Genomic DNA, 6,000 nt, shown 5'->3' with positions numbered 1-6,000 from the left:
TCCTCAGAAAGAGAAGTGGTCAAAGATGAGTCACAGACTCTCATACATGTCACATATACAGTACACACACGTCATTAAGTCATATGGTAAAGCTTCATCAGTAACCTCAGGAACATTGTCACATAAGAAAAAAAGGAAGTGGGGTGTAGTGACTTAGTCAAAAGGGTTCCTAAAGAGCGAGTGCAGAGATATCCTATACTTCCTGATATGCAATTATGACAATGATGTTAATGACACAGAGAATGATTGACAGCTGGTGCATCTGACCTCGTCCAGTCTCTGAGCCAGGCTGTGCAGGGCCTGGGGCGGTGCTTGTCTCCCTTCCAGGGGTAAGGGGCGTATCTCTTCCACACCTGTCCACTCAGGTGCTCACAGGCTGACACCCACTGCTCACAGATGACCACGCCGACTCTCAGGCTCTCCCTCACAGATAGAACGGGTCCATGAAGAGTTTCACACCACTCAGCTTCTTCTGCACGTACCTGCCCAGCGCACCGCCTGACACACATAAACACACAGTCAGAAACACAAGCCATGGCAGGCCATCTGAAATAATGCAACAACACCACCATAATAAATACAGTAGCTAGCTCTCTGCCAGTTCAATTTCAGTTCCAGGTTGTGTGTGTGTGTGTGTGTGTGTGTGTGTGTGTGTGTGTGTGGGCGTACCAATGACGTCCATGAGTCTGAGCATGCGCGTCTCAGGAAAGGGATCATGGTCATTCTGCCTCCACACGTCATCCAGTGTGTCTCTGCTCACCTCCACCAGCTCCACAGCATCAGACAGACAGACACCATCCAGACCACTGTAGTCCTGATACACACAGGGGGATGAGACAGTCAACACACACACACACACACCAAAACACACCCCTTCCTTCCTTCCTTGTTCGTCCATCATAGGTCGATGATAACCATGACATGATTTATTGGGATGAGTCTGGGCTACGGTGAGTAAGCAGATGGCTGATGACGCCAATCTGAGCCGGAACATTCTTTACTTTACTAAATGGATTGTCCCCTTGGGAGAAATTCGTTGCAGTATCATACACGTTTTAAAAAGGACAAGACCACAACACAAATGGACAATAAAAGGACCTTACACAATACAACGTCATGACAGTCATATACAGTATGAGAAGCCTGCTGGTCTTAGTGATTGGATCAGGACATTAGCCCAAGCTATTTAGGAGGGATATCACATTTGGCACAAATTATTGTCTAGTCCTGTTTTTTCACTCTTTGACACACTGGACATGATATATTGGTAGTACACACACAGTCCATACCTTCTCTATGGGCTTGAAGAGCTCAGAGAAGTGTGAGGCCCTCTCTCTCACAGTGCTCCTGTCCCCAGACTCAGAGAGATCAGCCCAGTACTGGAACTCATCCACTGGGGTCAGGATACCTGAACAGACAGAAGAACACACCAACAGGAGGTTTTCAACTGTCAACTATGATTAGACCGGGGATCGTTGTTGCTCTTCGGTCTTTCATATCATTTGATGTAATTCCCCTGTTACATTTTGATGTACTAGTAGGTATATCCTAGTCCGAGGATTTGGCTAAAGCTCATAGAGATCTGGGTCCCGGATATTCTGAACCACGTGAGCAGTGTGCACCCACCCAGGATGTCGTCTTCTCTGTGGCTCCTCTTTCCAGTGTCTTCTGTTCCGGCCCTGCGGATCACAGAGCCCAGCCCCTGCTCCAGCTCACTTAGCAGGCCCGCAAGCTTTGGGTCAAATGCTGAGCTCCACCGCTCATCCTAGAATAAGGGAATACATAATACATCTATAAACACACCTGTAACACACACCTGCAAGGTATAAAGGTGTTACCTCTTTAGTACACAGGCATAACACAGGTGATATATGTTCATTACACAGGCAATAGATCTCACCTTGAGTAGCATAGGGGCGAACACCTGTCGCATGGCCTGGTAGAGGGTACTGATAGGAGACTCTAGCATGGAGGACACCAGGACATTCTGGTGCAGGTTCTCCTCTGTTATCACTGTGGGAAGCAGCTTGAAGAACACTAAAACCTTCTCTCTGCTGTCCCCAGCCTCAATCTGTACACAGCCATAATGAAAAATCAGAAAAAAAATAGGATATTGGTTTGGGGTTAGGTCAATTTCGATGATGTAGGCACAAAATTATAAAGTCAGTAGCTAAGTTCCTGGTTAGCAAGAAAACGTCTGTTCTCATCTTGGTAGATGTGAACAGAGAAAGAAGTGTATGTTTATCAATGTGTGTGTTTTACATTATTGCTAATTGGATATCATATCCTGTATCGTCTAGTATACCTTGTTTGACAGGCACAGGTCATTCTCGTGTTTGGTGACAGCAAGCACGAATTCGTTCCCATCATCTAAGAAATTGTTGAGTTCCTCAGACCCATCAAGGGATGATGGCGGCTTTAGGCCGAAGTAGTTCCCTGTCGTGGTGAGGATGAACTGCTTGCGGGCGTCATCCGAGCCGTGAGGCATCTCTCACTTCTTGTTTTGTGGCTCAGGTGAACAAATTGTTTTCGGATTCCCTACGAAAAAAAGGAGCTAATGTCAAAGTGACTCATACTGTGACGATGTCCCACATCCCTGCCTGGGCTAACCAAAAGTCGAAGCTAAACCACTTGTTACTCACTAGCTATCTAGCTAGCTGCACTGTTAAGCTAGCGATTTAGCTTCAAAACCAGTCCATAAACGTCCAATAATGTACCGTCAGCAAACTGACGGCCAGTTGTAAAGACGAAGCGCACTGGCATCACTGAGGTATATATGAACTAGCATGTTATGGAGCATGCTATCTACCTGGAAAACTAGGTAGCTAGTTAGCGTAGCGCGAGCCCCGGAAGAACTAGCGTAGCTATCATGCTACCTATAGCTAGCTGGTTCATAACAGTTTCATCTAGCTAACTAGTAACGTTAGCTGACCAGAGAACGTACTTACTGGTTAAAGAGGAGGCTTAGACTGTAAAACCGAATGTGGACATCAAAGCACTAAATTATAAATATATTATATTATATTTTAGCCGAGTCCGAGAGGGTGCTTCTGCATAATCTGCAGTTGATGTCTTGTTTCTGCAGCAAGAGTGAAGCTGGCGTAGTTACCATTGAAACTACGGCAGCTACGTAGCTAGCTATCGCAACTGCAGTGCTCACTGGTTGGCTACGTTAAAAAAAAGTGCCGTAGAAGCTATCCGTGGTAGGCATACTCGCAGAGAGAAGGATTTAAATAGCTGTATGTATATCTATATGTATATATCTATGTAGAGCTATATGTAGAGCTGTATACTTCCAGGTATACATACAGCTATACATACAGCTATACATACAGCTATACATACAGTATACATACAGCTATACATACAGCTATACATACAGCTATACATACAGTATACATACAGCTATATATACAGTATACATTCAGTTATACATACAGCTATACATACAGCTATACATACAGTATACATACAGCTATATATACAGTATACATTCAGTTATACATACAGCTATACAGTATATTCGGAAAGTTTTCAGACCACTTTACTTTTTCCACTTTTTGGTACTTATTCTAAAATGGATTAAATAGTTTTTTCCCCTCATCAATCTACACACAATACCCCATAATGACAAAGCAAAAACAGGTTTTTAGAAATTTTTATAAAAAATAAAAAATTGAAATATGACATTTACATGAGTATTCAGACCCTTTACTCAGTACTTTGTTGAAGCACCTTTGGCAGCGATTACAGCCTCGAGTCTTCTTGGATATGACACTATAAGCTTGGCACACCTGTATTTGGGGAGTTTCTCCCATTCTTCTCTGCCGATTCTCTCAAGCTCTATCAGGCTGGATGGGGAGCATCGCTGCACAGCTATTTTCAGTTCTCTCCAGAGATGTTCGATCGGGTTCAAGTCCGGGCTCTGGCTGGGCCACTCAAGGACATTCAAAGACTTGTCCCGAAGCCACGCCTGCGATGTCTTGGCTGTGTGCTTAGGGTCGTTGTCCTGTTGGAAGGTGAACCTTCGCCCCAGTCTGAGGTCCTGGAGCAGGTTTTCATCAAGGATCTCTCTGTACTTTGCTCCATTCATCTTTCCCTCGATGCTGACTAGTCTCCCAGTCCCTGCCGCTGAAAAACATCCCCACAGCATGATGCTGCCACCACCATGCTTCACCGTAGGGATGGTGCCAGGTTTCCTCCAGACGTGGCACTTGACATTCAGGCCAAAGAGTTCAATCTTGGTTTCATCAGCAGAGAATTTTGTTTCTCATGGTCTGAGAGTCCTTTAGGTGCCTTTTGGCAAACTCCAAGTGGGCTGTCATGTGCCTTTTGCTGAGGAGTGGCTTCCGTCTGGCCACTCTACCATAAAGGCCTGATTGGTGGAGTGCTGTAGAGATAGTTGTCTTTCTGGAAGGTTCTCCCATCTCCACAGAGGAACTCTGGAGCTCTGTCAGAGTGACCATCGGGTTCTTGGTCACCTCCCTGACCAGGGCCCTTCTCCCCCGATTGCTCAGTTTGGCCAGGCAGCCAGCTCTAGGAAGAGTCTTGGTGGTTCCAAACTTCTTCCATTTAAGAATGATGGAGGCCACTGTGTTCTTGGGGACCTTCAATGCTGCAGAAATGTTTTTGTACCCTTCCCCAGATCTGTGCCTCGACACAATCCTGTCTCGGAGCTCTATGGACAATTCCTTTGACCTCATGGCTTGGTTTTTGCTCTGACATGCACTGTCATAACTGTGAGACCTTATATAGACAGGTGTGTGCCTTTCCAAATCATGGCCAATCAATTGAATTTACCACAGGTGGACTCCAATCAAGTTGTAGAAACATCTCAAGGATGATCAATGGAAACAGGATGCACCTGTGCTCAATTTTGAGTCTCATAGCGAAGGGTCTGAATACTTATGTAAATAAGGTATTTCTGTTTTTTATTTGTAATACATTTGTTAAAAACCTGTTTTTGCTTTGTCATTATGGGGTATTGTGTGTAGATTGATGAGGGAAAAAAACTATTTAATCCATTTTAGAATAATGCTGTAAAGTGTAACGTAACAAAATGTGGAAAAAGGGAAGGGGTCTGAATACTTTCTGAATGCACTGTACATACAACTATACAGCTATACATACATCTATACATACATCTATACATACAGCTATACATACAGCTATACATACAGCTATACATACAGATATACATACAGCTATATACATACAGCTATACATACAGTATACATACAGCTATACATAAAGTATACATACAGTATAAATACAGCTATACATACAGCTATACATACAGCTATATATACAGCTATACATACAGTATACATACAGCTAACATACAGTATACATACAGCTATACATACAGCTATATATACAGCTATACATACAGTATATATACAGCTATACATACAGCTATACAGCTGTAGATACAGCTAAACCGCTATACATACAGCTATACATACAGCTATATATACAGCTATACATACAGTATACATACAGCTAACATACAGTATATATACAGCTATACATACAGCTATATATACAGCTATACATACAGTATATATACAGCTATACATACAGCTATACAGCTATACATACAGCTATACAGCTGTAGATACAGCTAAACCGCTATACATACAGCTATATATACAGCTATACATACAGCTATACATACAGCTATACAGCTGTAGATACAGCTAAACCGCTATACATACAGCTATACATACAGCTATACATACAGCTATATATACAGCTATACATACAGTATATATACAGCTATACATACAGCTATACAGCTGTAGATACAGCTAAACCGCTATACATACAGCTATACATACAGCTATACATACAGCTATATATACAGCTATACATACAGTATACATACAGCTAACATACAGTATATATACAGCTATACATACAGCTATATATACAGCTATACATACAGTATATATACAGCTATACATACAGCTATACAGCTGTAGATACAGCTAAACCGCT

At 42.8% G+C, this 6,000-nt stretch overlaps 1 pseudogene; it reads right to left on the bottom strand.

Annotated features, from left to right (window-relative positions):
- Positions 1-3,071, bottom strand: part of LOC123488960 — a 20,339-nt pseudogene extending 17,268 nt beyond the window's left edge.
- Positions 3,072-6,000: the final 2,929 nt, after the last annotated feature.

Source organism: Coregonus clupeaformis, unplaced genomic scaffold (genome assembly GCF_020615455.1).
Source record: "Coregonus clupeaformis isolate EN_2021a unplaced genomic scaffold, ASM2061545v1 scaf2624, whole genome shotgun sequence".
Taxonomy (NCBI): domain Eukaryota; kingdom Metazoa; phylum Chordata; class Actinopteri; order Salmoniformes; family Salmonidae; genus Coregonus; species Coregonus clupeaformis.
The sequence above is the reverse complement of the archived record's forward strand: the minus strand, read 5'-3'. Positions and strand labels throughout refer to the sequence as shown.